Genomic DNA, 21,563 nt, shown 5'->3' on the forward strand with positions numbered 1-21,563 from the left:
ACACATTCTGCACGAACGTGGCCTGGTAAATTGCAGACAGCACACGTTTTCGGTTGCTCATCATACATCACAACCGCTCTATATCCGCAGACGTTTATAAACGACGGAATGTGCTTCTGCAATTCAACTTTTAATTGGCGCACACCATTCAAAACAGGGAATTTGTGTGCAGCAGACCACCGTTCGGCAATATTACTCAAAACTTTCCCGTATGGAGCAATAACTGCATTTATCTGGTCACTTGTAATTTCAAAGGGAAGTTCAAAGACTCGCACGGTCCGAATACCTAGACCAGCATGGGCAACGGTAACCTCCCCAAAATTTCCGTCAGCATGTTTAAATTTCAGAATGCCACCACAAGATCGAACTATCCTTTCACACAATTCTGGACTGGCAAGTTTCACGAAAACCACACTGTTCATAATCGAGAAATGTATGAGGATAATATCATCAAGTCCTATTTTAACATCATCCTCTAACCACTGTTCAACATCAAATGACCTCGGTCGGACAGAGTTGCGATCAAACGTGAATTTCAAAGTATCTTTTCGTTGCGGTTGCGACATATCTTAATTCTTCTTCATGTCTACAAAAATACTATAGACAGCGACGCATTGCAGCAAGAGCAGAGACTTACCACGCGGAGCTAACGCAGCACAGCACACAGCACGGCACATCCGACCTCCAGAGCAGCCGCTGGCTGAATGTGACTGAGCTAAAGAGGCGCGGCCTAGCGGTACTTTTGCGTACTTCGTCCTTACGGTCGTCTGGATCATCAGACTTCACCTGACAACACTTCATATTACCGACTAATATTTGCAGCTATGGCGACCCATTACTGCTTGGCTACACATCTGACACGTAACCGATGTCCTCTCCAAACAACAACACTTGCATTTCAGAACATGTCTTTCACACATGTCTACAAAATCACCTTCACCTTCAAATACAGTTTCCTTGCGACTGACAGAGACGTAGGCAAAGTTTAAAGTTGCTATTTCCATTACATCACGTTAATCAGAAAAACGGTAATTTACATCTGCAGCGGAACTAAATTCCGTTCCGCCCAGCATGGGGCTCGAAAACACCACCCTGAGATTAAGAGTCTCATGCTCTATCGACTGAGCTAGCCGGACTGCTTCGGTGAATACTTGCCGGGTAGTACGTCACAGAGTACTCGTTTGGGTTGGGTGGTCCCATACATAATCTCTCCATGCTGCCTAATGTTTTCCTAACGTCACACTTGGCACGTACTTCCCTTTTATTGCATAATCATTTCTGAGAGGTAAAGGAATTGCATGACAACATGCAGAGCTAGTGTCATCAAAATTAGACACTCATACTTGATGTGACTCAAAAGGCGAACGAGTTACTTTCCGACGTTGTTTTAGATGTGCGTGTGCCAGTGAAAACTCGCGGTGACGGCAATCTGCGACCATTTCGCTAGTTAACACCGGTCTTGTTGTGTGTGTTTCAAGCTCAAGAGCGTCTCCATGCAGAAAATAGTCAACACCAACATTCAGACGGTTTCCTACTGCTCAATTGCTACATTAAAACGGTGTGTTTCTTTTTCAGAAATGATAAAACACGAGCGTGACAGCATTCGAACCTGTAATATTCAGATCCGAAGTCCGACGCCTTATCCATTAGGCCACACGGTCACTGACGACCAAGTGCAACTTGTATAAGACTCATCTCGAAACGCTCACACCCCTGATGATTTGTGTTTTCGTTCTACACAGCCGCTGCCCCTTGCTCTTTCCACCCATTCGTTACATTCAACCTCTTACGTGACCGACCAAATATAGACTGGGAAACAAGACCACACACTTTGTGCATACGGAATCGAAGGCAGGGCGTCCCTCGCCGCATTTGCTACGATGGCCAATTGCTACTTCTGCAGAAGCGACGGCGACGACGTCGACGACGAGAGGCTCCGACAAATGTGAGAAATACATCTATAAAATGTAATTCTGACTGCCTCGTCCCACTTTATGCTGTACCGCTTTGGCAAAGGCTTTATCTGCGCCATTCGCCTTAAGAACATCTGAGAGTAATTCCTAATAAATGGCACGTCGCTAATTGTTCGTCATCACAGATACTGTTTGCTATACGGCCACGACGCACAACTGATTTCCAAAACTCGACTTCCTCCTTTGAGGATGGAACTCACGACCCTTGGTTTACTAGACCAGTGCTCTACCACTGAGCTAAAGAGGCGCGGCCTAGCGGTACTTTTGCGATCTTCGTCCTTACGGTCGTCTGGATCATCGGACTTCAGCTGACAACACTTCATATTACCGACTAATATTTGCAGCTATGGCGACCCATTACTGCTTGGCTACACATCTGACACGTAACCGATGTGCTCTCCAAACAACAACACTTGCATTTCAGAACATGTCTTTCACACATGTCTACAAAATCACGTTAACCTTCAAATACAGTTTCCTTGCGACTGATAGAGACGTAGGCAAAGTTTAAAGTTGCTATTTCCATTACATCACTTTAATCAGGAAAACGGTAGTTTATATCTGCAGCGGAACAAAATTCCGTTCCGCCCAGCGTCGGGTTCGAACCCACGACCCTGAGATTAAGGGTCTCATGCTCCACCGACAGAGCTAGCCAGGCTTTTTCGATAAATACCAGCCGGGTAGCACGTCACACAGTACTCGTTTGGGTTGGGTGGTCCCATACAGAATCTCTCCATGCTGCCTAATGTTTTCCTAACGTCACACTCGTCACATACTTCACTTTTATTTCATAATCATTTCTGAGAGGTAAAGGAATTGCATGACAACCTGCAGAGGTAATGGCGTCAAAATTAACACTCATACTTGATGTGACTCAAAAGGCGAACGAGTTACTTTCCGACGTTGTTTTAGATGTGCAAGTGCCAGTGGAAACTCGGGTTGACGGCACTCTGCCGACCATTTCGCTAGTTAACACCTGTCTTGTTGTGTGTGTTTCAAGCTCAAGAGCATCTCCAAGGAGAAAATGGTCAACAGCAACATTCAGACGGTTTCGTACTGCTCAATTGCTACATTAAAAGGGTATGTTTCTTTTTCAGAACTGATAAAACACGAGCGTGACAACATTCGAACCTGTAATCTTCAGGTCCTAAGTCCGACGCTTTATCCATTAAGCCACAGGTTCACTGACGACCAAGTGCAACTTGTATATGACTCATCTCGAAACACTCACGCCCCTGATGATTTGTGTTTTCGTCTTCACAGCCGCTGCCCCTTGCTCTTTCCCACCCATTCGTTACATTCAACCTCTTACGTGACCGACCAAATATAGACTGGGAAACAAGACCACACACTTTGTGTATAGGGAATCGAGGGCAGGGCGTCCCTCGCCGCATTTGCTTCGGTGGCCATATGCTACTTCTGCAGAAGCAGCGCGACGACGACGACGACGACGACGACGACGAGAGGCTCTGACATATGTGAGAAATACATCTATAAAATGTAATTCAGACTGCCTCGTCCCACCTTATGCTGTACTGCTTTGGACAGGGTTTATCTGCGCCATTCGCCTTAATCAAATCTGAGAGTAATTCTTAATAACAGGCATGTCGCTCATTGTTCGTCATCACAGATACTGTTTGCTATACGGCCACGACGCGCAACTGATTTCCAAAATGGGACTTCCTTCTTTGAGGTTGGAACTCACGACCCTCGGTTTACAAGACCAGTGCTCTACCACTGAGGTAAAGAGGCGCGGCTTAGCGGTACTTTTGCCAACTTTGTCCTTACGGCAGACTGGATCATCAGACTTCATCTGACAACACTTCATATTACCGACTAATATTTGCAGCTATGGCGACCCATTACTGCTTGGCTACACATCTGACATGTATCCGATGTGCTCTGCAAACAACAACACTTGCATTTCAGAACATGTCTTTCACACATGTCTACAAAATCACCTTCACCTTCAAGTACAGTTTCCTTGCGACTGACAGAGACGTAGGCAAAGTTTAAAGTTGCTATTTACATTACATCACGTTAATGAGAAAAACGGTAATTTATATCTGCAGCGAAACAAAATTCCGTTTCCGCCCAGCGTGGGGCTCGAACCCACGACCCTGAGATTATGAGTCTAATGCTCTACCGACTGAGCTGGCCAGGCTGCTTCGGTGAATACCTGCCGGGTAGCACGTCACACAGTAATCGTTTGGGTTGGGTGACCCATACAGAATCTCTCCATGCTGCCTAATGTTTTCCTAACGTCACACTTGTCACGTACTTCACTTTAATTGCATAATCATTTCTGAGAGGTAAAGGAATTGCATGACAACCTGCGGAGCTAATGGCATCAAAATTATCACTCATACTTGATGTGACTCAAAAGGCGAACGAGTTACTTTCCGACGTTGTTTTAGATGTGCAAGTGCCAGTGAAAACTCGCGGTGACGGCACTCTGCGACTATTTCGCTAGTTAACACCGGACTTGTTGTGTGTGTTTCAAGCTCAAGAGCATCTCCAAGCAGAAAATGGTCAACAGCAACATTCAGACGGTTTCGTACTACTCAATTGCTACATTAAAACGGAATGTTTCTTTTTCAGAACTGATAAAAGACGAGCGTGACAGCGTTCGAACCTGTAATCTTCATATCCGAAGTCTGATGCCTTATAATTTTTTTTTTTTTTTTATGCATTAGGCACACGGTCACTGACGACCAAGTGCAACTTGTATATGACTCATCTGGAAACGCTCACACCCCTGATGAATTGTGTTTTCGTTCTACACAGCCGCTGCCCCTTGCTATTTCCCACCCATTCGTTACATTCAACCTCTTACGTGACCGACCAAATATAGACTGGGAAACAAGACCACACACTTTGTGCATACGGAATCGAAGGCAGGGCGGCCCTCGCCGCAGTTGCTACGATGGCCATTTGCTACTTCTGCAGAAGCCGCGACGACGACGACGACGACGGCGGCGAGAGGCTCTGACATACGTGAGAAATACATCTATAAAATGTAAATCAGACTGCCTCGTCCCACCTTATGCCGTACTGCTTTATCTGCGCCATTCGCCTTAATCAAATCTGAGAGTAATTCTTAATAAAACGCATGTCGCTAATTGTTCGTCATCACAGATACTGTTTGCTATATGGCCACGACGCGCAACTGATTTCCAAAATTCGTCTTCCTCCTTTGAGAATGGAACTCACGACCCTTGGTTTACAAGACCAGTGCTCTAACACTGAGCCAAAGAGGTGCGGCTTAGCGGTACTTTTGCGTACTTTGTCCCAACTTATGCTGTACTGCTTTGGCAAAGGCTTTATCTGCGCCATTCGCCTTAATCAAATCTGAGAGTAATTCTTATTAAAAGGCATGTCGCTAATTGTTCGTCATCACAGATACTGTTTGCTATACGGCCACGACGCGCAACTGATTTCCAAATTTGGACTTCCTCCTTTGAGGATGGAACTCACGACCCTTGGTTTACAAGACCAGTGCTCTACCACTGAGCTAAAGAGGCGCGGCCTAGCGGTACTTTTGCGTACTTTGTCCTTACGGTCGTCTGGATCATCAGACTTCATCTGACAACACTTCATATTACCGACTAATATTTGCAGCTATGGCGACCCATTACTGCTTGGCTACACATCTGACATGTAACCGATGTGCTCTGCAAACAACGACACTTGCATTTCAGAACATGTCTTTCACACATGTCTACAAAACCACCTTCACCTTCAAATACAGTTTCTTTGCGACTGACAGAGACGTGGGCAAAGTTTAAAGTTGCTATTTCCATTACATCACGTTAATCAGAAAAACGGTAATTTACATCTGCAGCGGAACAAAATTCCGTTCCGCCCAGCGTGGGGCTTAAACCCACGACTCTGAAATTAAGAGTCTCAAGCTCTACCGACTGAGCTAGCCAGGCTGCTTCGGAGAATACTTGCCGTGTAGCACGTCACACAGTACTCGTTTGGGTTGGGTGGTCCCATACATAATCTCTCCATGCTGCCTAATGTTTTCCTAACGTCACACTTGGCACGTACTTCCCTTTTATTGCATAATCATTTCTGAGAGGTAAAGGAATTGCATGACAACATGCAGAGCTAGTGTCATCAAAATTAGACACTCATACTTGATGTGACTCAAAAGGCGAACGAGTTACTTTCCGACGTTGTTTTAGATGTGCAAGTGCCAGTGGAAACTCGGGTTGACGGCACTCTGCCGACCATTTCGCTAGTTAACACCGGTCTTGTTGTGTGTGTTTCAAGCTCAAGAGCATCTCCAAGCAGAAAATGGTCAACAGCAACATTCAGACGGTTTCGTACTGCTCAATTGCTACATTAAAAGGGTATGTTTCTTTTTCAGAACTGATAAAACACGAGCGTGACAGCATTCGAACCTGTAATCTTCAGATCCGAATACCGACGCCTTATCCATTTTTTTAACCACTTTTTTTTTATTTTTGTTTAACGCTCATCCAAACTTTTTTTTTGTCTTCAACCACTTTTTTTCCTTAACCCCTTTTTTTTACTTCTCTTTTCAATAAGTAGATTGCAATGAAGGCAGAATCCCGGACGCGCAGCAACAGCAGTATGGCCTCTTCGGGGCACTGCAAGTGCGTCACGACACAGAACCCCTTCCCTATCATGACATGGGAGGACACATACTTTTTGTCTGTCTCCTCTGAGTTTATTTATATCATGGAACAAAGTTTTTACTTAGAACGTTGTGGTTTTTCCCTTATTTTATTTTATGTTTTTTTAGTTTTTTGTCTTTTTTTATTATTTGCTCTTTTTGGTTCTTGAATGTTGTAATTTGTTTGTACCTTTTTCTGTTGTGTTTTTTTTTTTTCGTACATAATACCGTGTAGAAGCTGTAGTCACTTCTCAGAGATTAATAAAATAGTTCACTCAGTCCACTGTTTGCTTGTTACTTCCTTATAGTTTCTATCGTGTTGTTCGTTTTTATCCTATTCCTGTCCTCTCGAAGACTATATTCAACATGTTGCCGTAGTGTTTTTTATGGTCACTGTATTTTTTTGATTCCCAATAAGCGGATTCCATATAGACGATGAAATCAAGTGAATTGTCTGATCCATTCCTTCTTATTACGTAATGTGTGTAGTGACCCATGAGCCACATGACAGCGTTATTTTTGCTTTCTGTAAAAAATGTCACTTCAGGCTGTAATAGCATTTGTGGTGTATAATGGCGGCCATCACTTCTGGTGAGGAGTGCAATCTTCTGTCTTATCCATGTCCAATTGTGAAATTGTCCTCTGCACGTGAATCTGTGGTGAAGTGTGTCCACGAATCCACACTTAGTGCAGTGATTTGTAGCACACAGTCCTATCTGATAAAGTTTTGCATTGGTTGGTACAGTGTCGCTGACTACCTTGTACCAAGTGGAAGCCACGTTTGTTGAATGGATTTTGAGACTAAGGTTTTTCCATACAGTACGCCATATGACGTTCGGATATTTGATTTCTATGGCATTTTGTGTATCCCATTGGTGCGATGTATTTAGAATCTCCTTTGTAGTTATACTTGACTTGTACATAATACGTGGCTTTAAGTAGCCGACCTCAATATAAAATTTCTTGAGATGAGTTAGTGTGTTGTTTAGTTTGCCCACATTCACCGGGGGTTGCAGGGAACCTGGCTGGACAATTGTGAATAGTCGGGAGGTGATGTTATTTCTGTCCTTATTAATCATAAACAGGGTTCTTTTGATGTAAAGTGCAGTTGCCTTTGTAACCAAATTAGTTAGCCCTAACCCGCCCATCAGTCTTGCTTTGGTCACACTGTCCAGTCTAACTGTAAATATGTTGCCTTTCCACAGGTAGCTATTTGCAAGACGCATTACCTTTTTCACCTGTAACGTCGGTGCTGGGAATATTTGTGCTACAAAACAGGCTTTAGAAAACACGTAGGGGTTAATTAATTGAACATTTTGCAATAAATTCGCGGATCGCCAACGAAGTTCCCTTAACGCACCCTGTATTTTGTTCGCCGTGTCCCGCCAATTTACTGCAGCCATCTTCATTGGACAATTGTTCATAGTAATGCCTAGTGTTTTGTGGGAATCAACTAGTGACGCCCATTGGCTGCGTACCCTGTCAAACCCTCTTAGGTTTAAGATTTTACTCTTATGGGTGTTCACTTTTGCACCAGAGGCGCGACTATATTGACGTATCGTCTCTTCCAGAATTGTAATTTCTCCTCCGTTTCGAAGGACGACGCCCACGTCATCGGCATATGCTTTTGCTGTAAACGTGACTCCGGAGATTGTGACACCACTTAATTTGTCGCTGAGTTGCCGTAGCAAAGGTTCAAGTACAAGAACATACAAAAGCACTGATAACGGGCTCCCTTGTGGAACTCCCCTCTCTATATAAATAGTTTTCGTCGGCTGTCCGTTGACGTAAGCCTTGGCAGTTATTCCGGTCATCATCTGATGGATTACTCTAACTGCTCGATCGTCAAAAGCCAGATGTTTAAATATGAGGTCCACGTATCGGTGGCTGACATGGTCAAATGCCTTGCAGAAATCGACGAAGTATATTGCACACCTGATGTCAGTGACTGCCACGATAGGAATGAGGTCTCTGTATTCGGAGATGACCGACATGATCGTCCGGCCCGGGAAGCAGGCTTGATGGCCTTTTATTACTGTTCTGAGAAGTGGTGTGAGTCTCTCCTTAAGTGCTCGTGCAATGGTCTTGTAATCATAGTTCATCAACATTAAGGGGCGAAACTGATCAATGTTCTTTTGTCCTTTACTTTTCGGAATCAAGACTAGTTTTCCTTCCTTAAGTTCAGTTGGTAATTCTCCTCCTTGTATGGTTTCGTTTATTATATCCGTGAATGTTGACCCAATAATATGCCAAAACTTGTAATAAAATTCTTTTGGTAATCCATCTGGACCCGCCGATTTGTTGGAAGGTGACGTCTTTACGAGATGTAATATTTCGTCCTCTGCAAAGGCAGCAAGCAGACAGTTATTTTCATCAGTAGTGATCCGTTCCGTTAATAAGTGTAAAGTTTCAGGACGTTGCAGTCTCGGCAGTCTGGTCTTTAGAGTAGAGGTGAGAGAAATGCTGATGTATGGCGCGCACCATGTCATGTTGGTCGGTAATTACAGTCCCGTCTTCGAGTTTGAGGTGTTCAATAAAACTGCGTCGCCTATGAAGTTGGTGTTTGATCAGGTGAAACATTGAAGTAGTTTCTTATTGTAGTAGAGACTTCGCCTTTGATTTAAGTTTTAATCCCTCCAACTGCCGGCGTGTGATGCTTAGAAGCTTCGCTTTTATTTTTCGAATTTGCTCTAGGTGAGTAGCAGCTACATTATGTTTGTCATGTAGTTCTCGCAATACCGTATAATAAAATTCGATTGTCTTTTTGGTATCTCTAGTTTTTTTGAAAACTGTATAATTTTAAGGATTGCCGAAGTTTAGGTTTGGCAAACTTGACCCACCATTCGATTTTAGATCCGTATTTATGCACTGATTTCAAACATGCCGTCCATGTGGCTTTGATCCGGTCTTCCAGTTCGTCATCTTTGAGATGGGCAATGTTGAGCATCCACTGACTGCGGTAAAATTTAGTAGGTTGTCTTGCTAAATTGATAGTCATAGAAAACCCACAGTGATCCGAGCAGTATGTCGGGATTACTTCCACATGCAACACGTTATGAATTAGATTCTCCGACACATACTGCCTATCGATCCGACTGCATGATGTCGAAGTGAAATGCGTGAACTTGACTAGCGTAGGGAATTTGATTTCCCATGCATCTTTGTACTTCATGTTTCTAATTAAGTCATGCAGCTCCTTGCTGTAATTAAAGTGCGGCACCTGATCTTTCCTGTTAACTACACAATTGAAGTCACCACCAATTATTACAGACGCAGGATTTTTCCTCAGCAAGTAAAGTCATCCTTGAAAAAATTAGCTCTCGCCGCTTTGTTGGTGTTACCGGACGGTGCATAAACATTGACAACGGTGACATCAAATATTTTACAACTAAGGCCTCTTCCTGTAACCAGTTTGTCCAACAACATCACCGGTAAACCTTCACGAGTTAAAATTGCGGTTCCTGTGTTTGCGTCCGGTAGGACATTATAAAATATTTGAAAACCGGGTACGGTGGAATCAGTGAATAACACTTCTTGCAACAACACAACATCGGCCTCTGATTCATAGATAAATTGTTTTAACACTACTTTTTTCAAATCTGACGTTATCCTGTTAACGTTAATAGTTAATATTTTATAAGCTTGAATCATCTGAGAAGGTTAATTGTCATGTAGGGATGGCAAAGTGGAGGGGGTACACAAAATTCGAGATGTACACTTCGCCCAATGTGCACAATGTATTTGAGGGGAAGAAAAGTCAGCCTGAAGTCCGCCGCTTTTTCACTAAATGGCTGCACCTGTGCCCGTGTCTTTCGTTACATTTGCTATCTCATGAAAAGCAGGAACGGTGAGACTTAATATAGACACTTCCTGTTGAAGTACAACATCGGCTGCAGACCCGTTGATAAACTGTCGCTACCACCCTGTCTTCAAAGCTGTCGTGAACTTGTTAATATTAAGAGAAAGAAATTTATATGCCTGGGTCGTGCCCATCGGAGGAGGGAGAAAGCTGCATTGCATTAGCGGCCCAGTCCATCGCACTGTCAGACTGCGAAGTGACAGTGCCAGGTTCGCGTCCTGATTCCGCGGCACCTCTAATCGGAGTCTTCCTTCGGGCCGCGGAGACATTTGGTTTGGGTTTAGTTTTCCGTCGTCCACTAGCCGGGAGTTCCATGGCAGAAGGCGGGGTGGGCGGATCATGACTGAAATCGGTAGCCGGAGTGCCGGCTTCCTCCACTGGAGCTAACTCGTGCGAAGACGCGGCGGCGGAAGGCAATGTGTGTTTGTTTGTATCCACACTGTCTGTTGGTAAACAGCCGTCCGGCGTCCCAGGTTGGTTGAGTTCATGAAGGGGCAGGTTGGTGTTGACAACGGGCTCCAGACCAACTGCTTCGTCGTGTGTCTGTAGAGCCGACATCGGACGGTCGTCCTCTTGTTGTGCGTCCAAGTCGTGTTGTGGCGGGCCGGCCGGCGGCGTCACAACAGTCAGCTGTAAACACTGGCCGGCACTGTTGTTTACCGACGCCGCAGTGGAAGCAGCGGCGTCGGAGCCCTCATCTATGCAGTCCACGGCAACGTTTTCCTGGGAGGGAGTGTTTGCGTCCGTGACCGAGATCGGGTCGTTGACCGACAACTCTTCATCAGTTCCACTATCGTCACAGGTACGGCGTCGTTTGTTACCGACTGATAACGTTGTGCTGACAGCATGTGGAAGCTTCTCGCTCTTCTGCGCTAATAGCGGGAAGGACTCGTTGCTAAGATCAGGTTCAACGGCCTCTGATGTACCGGGTGGCAAAGGTGTCTCCTCCAAATTCTGACGTTGGGTCATAATATCAGCTAGTGTCAACCTCTGGCGTTTTTGTAAGGTGTTTTTAAGGACGAAAATACGCCGAGGACAATCACTGCGTAGATGCCCGCTCTCGTTACAAATATAACAAGTTTCTACTTGCCCACTATAAACGACATGTGCTTTATAGCCACAGACCACGATATTCGAAGGAATATTAACTTTAATGCTCATATCAACAGAACGAACCCTACTGTAGCATTGCAATTTGTGTTGGCTATACCATTTTTCCATTCTGATTTGCCGAATATCACCGTATTTAGCAAGAACATCTTTCAATAGGTAATGCTCAACTTCTGGTGGCAAATTGAATACTCGAACCTGTTTATATTCTACATCGGCATTGGTGATTAACACGGTACTCACCGATTGGTCGCGATGATGGAATTCCGCCTTTCCTCCAGTTTTCTGCAATATCTTCTCCAGTTGTAACGGAGTGAGAAACTTGACAAAGAAACAGTAATCCGCCATATCATAGTACGCTGTGTGAACCTGGTCAGAACTTATCCCAATTACATCGAAAATCCAATAATGAATTTCCAGAGAGCATGGTTGCACACGACGCGATGCCTTGTCAAACTCAAAACATAATGTATTCTTACGGGGAACCGATTTAGCCATAACTGTAACGATAAGCGGCCGAAACCGCTAGTAAGAGAAAAAAAAGAATAAGAGTACACAAAAACGGAAAATAACACGAGAAAAAAACACAATCACAGTCACAAGAAACGATGTAAACACGGCTTGCGGCGCTACGACGGCACGGAAGTGAAGGCACGTCCGAACGCTGTCGCGTCTCAAGCGGAACTGATCCGTGAGGCCACTCGGTCACTGACGACCAAGTGCAACTTGTATATGACTCATCTCGAAACGCTCACACCCTCATGATTTGTGTTTTCGTTCTACACAGCCGCTGCCCCTTGCTCTTTCCCACCCATTCGTTACATTCAACCTCTTCTTAATGAAAGGCATGTCGCTAATTGTTCGTCGTCACAGATACTGTTTGCTATACGGCCACGACGCGCAACTGATTTTCAAAATTCGACTTCCTCCTTTGAGGATGGAACTCCCGACCCTTAGTTTACTAGACCAGTGCTCTACCACTGAGCTAAAGAGGCGAGGCCTAGCGGTACTTTTCGTACTTCGTCCTTACGGTCGTCTGGATCATCAGAATTCAGCTGACAACACTTCATATTACCAACTAATATTTGCAGCTATGGCGACCCATTACTGCTTGGCTACACATCTGACACGTAACCAATGTGCTCTCCAAACAACAACACTTCCATTTCAGAACATGTCTTTCACACATGTCTACAAAATCACCTTCACCTTCAAATACAGATTCCTTGCGCCTGACAGAGACGTAGGCAAAGTTTAAAGTTGCTATTTCCATTACATCACGTTAATCATAAAAACGGTAATTTACATCTGCAGTGGAACAAAATTCCGTTCCGCCCAGCGTGGGGCTCGAACACACGACCCTGAGATTAAGAGTCTCACGCTCTACCGACTGAGCTAGCAAGGCTGCTTCGGTGAATACCTGCCGGGTAGCACGTCACACAGTACTCGTTTGGGTTGGGTGGTCCCATACAGAATCTCTCCATGCTGCCTAATGTTTTCCTAACGTCACACACGTCACGTACTTCACTTTTATTTCATAATCATTTCTGAGAGGTAAAGGAACTGCATGACAACCTGCAGAGCTAGTGGCGTCAAAATTAACACTCGTACTTGATGTGACTCAAAAGGCGAACGAGTTACTTTCCGACGTTGTTTTAGATGTGCAAGTGCCAGTGAAAACTCGCGGTGACGGCACTCTGCCGACCATTTCGTTAGTTAACACCGGTCTTGTTGTGTGTGTTTCAAGCTCAAGAACATCTCCAAGCAGAAAATGGTCAACAGCAACATTCAGACGGTTTCGTACTGCTCAATTGCTACATTAAAACGCTATGTTTCTTTTTCAGAACTGATAAAACATGAGCGTGACAACATTCGAACCTGTAATCTTCAGATCCTAAGTCCGACGCCTTATCCATTTTTTTTATTTTTTTTTTTTTTTTGTAGAAAATCTCAGACCTAGCCGCGAATCGAACCCGGGTCCGTAGGAGGGCAATTCGTCACTCTGACCACTCAGCTACTTTTTTTTTTCTACAGTCGCACGGCTCCGGACTGCGCGCCTTTTTTTTTTGAGAATGCATAAAAAAAGCAAGGCAGCCTTGCGCAAAAAGTTGCCAATAAAGTGAACTAAAAAGGGCCATCTTGCTCGCCGCGGTCACATTGCTAGGCGGGCGGCCAGGAACGGGTGGTCGTCATTACATTGGACATCACCAGCCACCAATCGTTGGAGCGCCCGGGGCCGCTGCACACAGTCAGAGACTGTTTCTGTTACCATAGGGGAATCGTGGAAAGATCACATCTACAAGTTAATGTCTTCTCACACCCGGCACACCCCAGCTGGGTGGTGGGTCCATGAATGACGAACCCAAATAGTTCCCAAAAAGGTTCCGGTAATCCTGTCTGTTCGTTAAGACCAGAAACTCGTCGATCATATAGTACCATAAATCGAGGACGTCTTTGTCTCCATCTCGGTATATGTAGTGTATCGCCATTCCTCATACCCAATTAACCGCATTCATCCGGGTCATAGGGAAATAGACAGCGTCGGGATGAAAGAGTTCTTGGGGTAAAATCGAAACGTAGGGGCGGCGGAGCAGGAAAGCCAGGATCTGGCGGATCAGTTTCCAGCACTCACGCGCGGGGCCACATTTCAGTCTATGTTCGTCCGTGTCTAACGTCGTGCAACGGGGGCACACAGGGTCGTCAATTAGGTGAATGGCATGCAGCCGTTGTCTGGTTGGAAGTATCTCGTTAACGACCACATACCACGTCGACCGCACGAAAGTAGACAGGAACGGCGCGTGGATGGCTCGCCATACCCGTGGCCAGTTGACCGTAGGGTGGCGCCGTACAATGTCGTTATCCGGAGTCCAGTGTTGGAGAGCACTATAATAAGTCTTCGCTGTCGGATTCCGTGTCTCCGATATAACCCGCAACACATAGCTATGCTCTACGAAAAACGTTCTAATATGAGACAGCGAGGGCGATAAATGTCCAACAGGTACCGGTGGGTACAGCGTACGTGGGGCCACTTCTTCAATCAGTAGGCCAGGGAGACTGGCTGTTGGTGAAAGGCAGAGTCGCCTCATGGAACAGAGATACAGTGCCAGCGCTCTGTGCTTGACGTGAGTGAGTCCAACACCGCCTTTGTCGAAGGGTAAAGTAAGCATAACAAAACGGATCTTGAAAATAGCACCATCGTTCACCACGTGTCCAAACACTGCCTGTATCCTGGAAGCCATCGTGTCCGTTATCGGCAGTACATGGGCGTAATGGTTAAGGTGAGAAGCCATGTACACATTGACGTATTGGGCGCGTTGCAAAATGTTCAATGATCTGAATTTATTGAGACGAGCCTCTAAACGGAGTCGCCGTAAGACCATACGATACGTAAAGGCCGCCGTGCGTTGTATTTGTCGATGGAGTGATATCCCTAAACACTTGAGCATCGGGACCTTTGTCAGAGGTACGGCCAGACCTGCAGGCATTCCTCGTCCTACCTCCATGTAGCGTGATTTCCGAAGGTTGAGCACACTGCCTGCCACCGCCCCATACTGGTGGAGCCAGGAAAACGCCGTGTGTATTTCGTCACCAGACCGTGCTAAGAACATCACATCGTCGGCGTATGCACCACATCGAAAGGTTACGGAACGGAGGGTAAGTCCTTCTAAGCGTCGCCGTAGTCCGTGAAGAGCTGGTTCGAGGGAAACGGCGAAGAGCATGGCAGAAACAGGACAACCCTGCCGGACGGACCTGTTGACACGGACGGGGGCGGACCGACAGCCGTTGATCATAATCCTCGTGACAGCCCCATGGATCAATCGAAGCACAACAGACGTCGTCAGACGCGGGACACCGATGTGTTCCATAACAGCACGCAGGAAACCATGGTTAACGCGGTTGAAAGCATGGTCGAAGTCCAGTGCAACAAGAGCGCCTTGGAGGCGGCAAGTTTGCATGAGCGCCACCACGTCTCTATAGGTGCTTAAAGTCGTAAACACATTAGTGTCGCCCCTGAGGCAGGTTTGATCAGTGTGAATGGCCGCCATTACCGTAGGTTTGAGCCTCTCACGGAGCATGCGTGTCAACAGCTTATAGTCAGTGTTTAGCATTGTCAACGGGCGGAAATCAAGAGGGCGACGGCCTCCGCCGGGTTTGGGCACAGGGATCAAGAGACCCTCAGTAAAGTCAGATGGTACCTGAAAATCGGCGTCCAGGAGTTCACTGTATATCCTGACCCACATTGGGCCCATGAGATCAAAGAACCGCTTGTAAAATTCAAGAGGGAGGCCGTGAGGGCCAGGCGTTTTGTTGGGAGAGCCACGCAACAGAGCCTCTCGCAGTTCTTCCAAAGTCACCGCCGACAAGAGCGTAGCATCATCTTGTAGGTTCCGAGAGACTGGTAGGTCAGATAGGACTTCCCTGACCCCTACATTCATGTGGGACTCCCTCTCGTAAAGAAGTTTATATGACTGTGTGAACGCTCGGACGATATCCATTTGTGCGTCAACGCGTCGCCCATCCTCCGTCTCAACCTCGGTAATGAGCTGCCTCTTGCGTCTTCGGCGTTCTTGAATGATATGGTGGAGGGAAGGTCGTTCACCACGAACATCATCAGTCGTCCTCGCTCGCACCCGCACACCCGCAAGACGTACGGCATTGATACGAAGCAATTGTGCCTTGACGCGTTGTACTGCTGATTGTCGCTCTGGCGACGGCGGTTGTACAGCCGGTTCGCGGGGCACAGTATAGTAAAAATCAGTAGTCGCAGTATACCAGCGCGCTCGGTCGCGTCCATAGCTGACTAATGTTCGGCACAGTGCGGGTTTTGCACACCGTAACCACCATTGAAGTACAGAACGGTAGGCGGGTAAATGCCGGTGGCAATTGCTCCATGTGGACTCGACTGCGCGTCTGCAATTTATCTCATCAAGAAGGGCCACATTGAGGCGCCACGGACCCCTACTTCGGCGGACGCGCTGGCGGGGAAGGGTGAGAGTACACACATATGCGAGGTGATCCGTGAACGCTGCCGACCACATCTCAGCGTCGACAACGACCGATCGTAGGCCGCGGGTGACGTAGACTCGATCCAAACGGCTCGCGGAGTGACTAGTAAAGTAGGTGTGTGCTCGACGGTCGCCGTGTTTGATGATCCAGGTGTCCAACAAGGCCAAGTCCTGTACAAGTGCCTGGAGTGCCGGGCAGGTGGTATAGTGTGGCTCCTGGTCGGATGGGCGGAGCACACAATTAAAATCGCCGCCTACTACCAAGTGGTCGGTATTGCCCTGGAAGAGCTGGACTATATCTTCGGCGAAAAAGGTGCGCCGTTATCTCCTTTTGCCGGTGCCTGAAGGAGCATATAAGTTCACCAGACGTACTGTACCAATCGTGAGTGCGACCCCCCGGGCCGACGGTAAATAGGAGACATCAGTGGCCATTATCCGTTCCCGCAGTAGAATCGCCGTACCTCCGCCGCCCACATCTGCAGGCATAGTGTAGGCGTCATAACCGTAGGCATCGAGACAGAGTCCTGATCGGACTTCTTGAAGGAAAACAACGTCCAGATCCGCAGCGATTAACGTATCCTTCAGCATACGGGTCTTGACATCAGATGTAATGCCATTGACGTGGATCGTGGCGAGGCGGTATGCCTGGTCCATCAAGTCTCGGGAGGTGACCATGGTATGACAGGAGGGCAGTAGTCGTGACGTGGAGCGCCGGTCTTGCGAAGTGCTAGGCAGCGACGAGAGGTGCTCATGCCGCCCTAGGCGTCTGTCGCCGGCCGCGTAGACGCTGCCATCGGCATCGGTGCATCGTCTTGGTCCTGAAACGCATCCTGAAACTCCATCTCCTGCGCCCAGTCGCCCAGGGACGTTGACACCACTGGATCTCGAGAGGCAGACGGAGGCAAGGGTGCATCCCCGGTGTCGGAGCTGCGGTGATCTCCCGTATCCCGATGTGGTCCAGACCCAGCGGTAGTGGGAGAAGACGTCGAACCGTGTGAGACGGTAGGGTCGCCTGTGTTGGCGCGGTGGAGCGGTTGCGGCACCTCGTCATCCAGCGGTGTCGCCTCGGGGTGTTCTACGTCGTCGGTTGTCTTGCGCCGCTTCTTATGACGCTTGGGTGATTTCTGCTTACGCTGCCGCGCCTCTGTTTCCGACGTAGGGCAAGGGGAGGACGCTGCATCCTGTGCTTCAACTTCCATCTCACCGTCGGCGAGCCGTTGTGACGGTGCGCCGGGGTCCGACGAAAGGACATCAGTAGCATCAGCACTGAAAGACGCTTGGGGCTCCGTGGAAGCTACTGCAGGGTCCTCCAAAGCTCGCACCAATACAGTGGGGTCGTCATATACAGCTGGCGTCTCCCGTCTCGCCGCCGCAACATACGTAATCGGCAGAGAGGTCGGTGTCGACGGACGAATCTGGTCGGTCGAGGGTGTCTGCACGAGACGGCGTTGCAGGCATTCGGTACACATGTGTCCCGTCTGGCCACAACCGGAGCAGGTTCTCGGCTGACCGTCGTAAATAATTATTGCCCTGCAACCAGCGATCGTGAGATACGAAGGAATATGGCGATGCAGGTCAATACGGACTTGTCGCACCCCGTTAAGGACAGGGTAGGTGTCGAAGGTCTTCCATTTTTCGGCCGTGTGGCCGAGAACTGTTCCATAGGGTCGAAGAGCAAGGGTGACCAAATCCGCTGGAACTTCAAAAGGGAGCTCAAACACGCGCACATTTTGGATTCCCAATCCAGCACGTTCAAGCGTCACCACACCCACGTTCCCGTCTGAGTGGCAGAACCGATAATCTGCCGTCCAGCGTCTGAGAAGTTTGTCACATGCTTCGTCGTCAGTGAACTTAAGATATACGACGCTGGAGACAATAGATAAGTGGATACCGATCAGCTCGTTAGGATCAACATGTACCACATCGCGTAAAAAACGCTCTACTTCGTGGGCCTTGGGTCTAGAGTACGTAGTGTCGAACTGCAGCTTGATCGTGGCTTACCGATACGAAAGAGCCATCGTGTGTCAGGAACGTGACGGCAATACGAAACACTAGCGCGCCGGCGAGGTAAACAACAACACATCCGGAAACGCGACATGGAGCGGCCGGGACGTACAGCACCGCTCCACAGCCAAAGGCCGACTCCCGGATCCATTAGGCCACACGGTCACTGACGACCAAGTGCAACTTGTATATGACTCATCTCGAAACGCTCACACCCCTGATGATTTGTGTTTTCGTTCTACACAGCCGCTGCCCCTTGCTCTTTCCCACCCATTCGTTACATTCAACCTCTTACGTGACGACCAAGTATAGACTGGGAAACAAGACCACACACTTTGTGCATTCGGAATCGAAGGCAGGGCGTCCCTCGCCGCATTTGTTACGATGGCCATATCCTACTTCTGCAGAAGCGGCGACGACGACGACGACGAGAGGCTCTGACATATGTGAGAAACACATCTATAAAACGTAATTCAGACTGCCTCGTCCCACCTTATGCTGTACCGCTTTGGCAAAGGCTTTATCTGCGCCATTCGCCTTAATCACATCTGAGAGTAATTCTTAATAAAAGGCATGTCGCTAATTGTTCGTCATCACAGATACTGTTTGCTATACGGCCACGACGCGCAACTGATTTCCAAAATTCGACTTCCTCCTTTGAGGATGGAACTCACGACCCTTGGTTAACTATACCAGTGCTCTACCACTGAGGTAAAGAGGCGCGGCCTACCGGTACTTTTGCGTACTTCGTCCTTACGGTCGTCTGGAACATCAGACTTCAGCTGACAACACTTAATATTACCGACTAATATTTGCAGCTATGGCGACGCACTACTGCTTGGCTACACATCTGACACGTAACCGATGTGCTCTCCAAACAACAACACTTGCATTTCAGAACATGTCTTTCACACATGTCTACAAAATCACCTTCACTTTCAAATACAGTTTCCTTGCGACTGATAGAGACGTAGGCAAAGTTTAAAGTTGCTATTTCCATTACATCACGTTAATCAGAAAAACGGTAATTTACATCTGCAGCGGAACAAAATTCAGTTCCGGCCAGCGTGGGACTCGAACCCACGACCCTGAGATTAAGAGTCTCATGCTCGACCGACTGAGCTAGCCAGTCTGCTTCGGTGAATACTTGCTGGGTAGCACGTCACACAGTACTCGTTTGGGTTGGGTGGTCCCATACAGAACCTCTCCATGCTGGCTAATGTTTTCCTAACGCCAAACTCGTCACGTACTTCACTTTTATTTCATAATCATTTCTGAGAGGTAAAGGAATTGCATGACAACCTGCAGAGCTAGTGACTCAAAAGGCTAACGAGTTACTTTCCGACGTTGTTTTAGATGTGCAAGTGCCAGTGAAAACTCGCGGTGACAACACTCTGCCGACCATTTCGCTAGTTAACTCCGGTCTTGTTGTGTGTGTTTCAAGCTCGAGAGCATCTCCAAGCAGAAAATGGTCAACAGCAACATTCAGACCGTTTCGTACTGCTCAATTGCTACATTAAAACGGTATGTTTCTTTTTCAGAACTGATAAAACACGAGCGTGACAACATTCGAACCTGTAATGATCAGATCCGAAGTCCGACGCCTTATCCATTAGGCCACACGGTTACTGACGACCAAGTGCAACTTGTATATGACTCATCTCGAAACGCTCACACCCCTGATAATTTGTGTTTTCGTTCTACACAGCCGCTGCCCCTTGCTCTTTCCCACCCATTCGTTACATTCAACCTCGTACGTGACCGACCAAATATAGAATGGGAAACAAGACCACACACTTTGTGCATACGGAATCGAAGGCAGGGCGGCCCTCGCCGCATTTGCTACGATGGCCATATCCTACTTCTGCAGAAGCGGCGACGACGACGACGACGAGAGGCTCTGACATATGTGAGAAATACATCTACAGTCTTGGAAATGGAAAAAAGAACATATTGACACCGGTGTGTCAGACCCACCATACTTGCTCCGGACACTGCGAGAGGGCTGTACAAGCAATGATCACACGCATGGCACAGCGGACACACCAGTAACCGCGGTGTTGGCCGTCGAATGGCGCTAGCTGCGCAGCATTTGTGCACCGCCGCCGTCAGTGTCAGCCAGTTTGCCGTGGCATACGGAGCTCCATCGGACTCTTTAACACTGGTAGCATGCCGCGACAGCGTGGACGTGAACCGTATGTGCAGTTGACGGACTTTGAGCGAGGGCGTATAGTGGGCATGCGGGAGGGCGGGTGGACGTCCCGCCGAATTGCTCAACACGTGGGGCGTGAGGTCTTCACAGTACATCGATGTTGTCGCCAGTGGTCGGCGGAAGGTGCACGTGCCCGTCGACCTGTGACCGGACCGCAGCGACCTACGGATGCACGCCAAGACCTTAGGATCCTATGCAGGGCCGTAGGGGACCGCACCGCCACTTCCCAGCAAATTAGGGACACTGTTGCTCCTGGGGTATCGGCGAGGACCATTCGCAACCGTCTCCATGAAGCTGGGCTACGGTCCCGCACACCGTTAGGCCGTCTTCCACTCACGCCCCAAAATCATGCAAACCGCCGACAGTGGAGTCGCGTCAGGCGTGAATGGAGGGACGAATAGAGACGTGTCGTCTTCAGCGATGAGAGTCGTTTCTGCCTCGGTGCCAATGATGGTCGAATGCGTGTTTGGCGCCGTGCAGGTGAGCGCCACATTCAGGACTGCATACGACCGAGGCACACAGGGCCAACACCCGGCATCATGGTGTGGGGAGCGATCTCCGACACTGGCCGTACACCTCTGGTGATCGTCGAGGGGACACTGAACAGTGCACGGTACATCCAAACCTTCATCGAACCCATCGTTCAACCATTCCTAGACCGGCAAGGGAACTTGATGTTCCAACAGGACAATGCACGTCCGCATGTATCCCGTGCCACCCAACGTGCTCTAGAAGGTGTAAGTCAACTACCCTG

The 21,563-nt window shown here is 47.8% G+C and overlaps 4 non-coding genes across 4 annotated transcripts; all 4 read right to left on the reverse strand.

The window, feature by feature from the left end:
• Positions 1-4,064: 4,064 nt before the first annotated feature.
• Positions 4,065-4,137, reverse strand: Trnam-cau (transfer RNA methionine (anticodon CAU)). Its single transcript has one exon. It is a non-coding gene; the product is annotated as a tRNA-Met (tRNA).
• Positions 4,138-5,835: 1,698 nt separating this feature from the next.
• Positions 5,836-5,908, reverse strand: Trnak-cuu (transfer RNA lysine (anticodon CUU)). Its single transcript has one exon. It is a non-coding gene; the product is annotated as a tRNA-Lys (tRNA).
• A 7,011-nt stretch (positions 5,909-12,919) lies between these two features.
• Positions 12,920-12,992, reverse strand: Trnak-cuu (transfer RNA lysine (anticodon CUU)). Its single transcript has one exon. It is a non-coding gene; the product is annotated as a tRNA-Lys (tRNA).
• Positions 12,993-19,656: 6,664 nt separating this feature from the next.
• Trnak-cuu (transfer RNA lysine (anticodon CUU)) lies at positions 19,657-19,729 on the reverse strand. The gene has a single exon. It is a non-coding gene; the product is annotated as a tRNA-Lys (tRNA).
• Positions 19,730-21,563: the final 1,834 nt, after the last annotated feature.

Source organism: Schistocerca gregaria, chromosome 8, assembly GCF_023897955.1.
Source record: "Schistocerca gregaria isolate iqSchGreg1 chromosome 8, iqSchGreg1.2, whole genome shotgun sequence".
Lineage (NCBI taxonomy): Eukaryota > Metazoa > Arthropoda > Insecta > Orthoptera > Acrididae > Schistocerca > Schistocerca gregaria.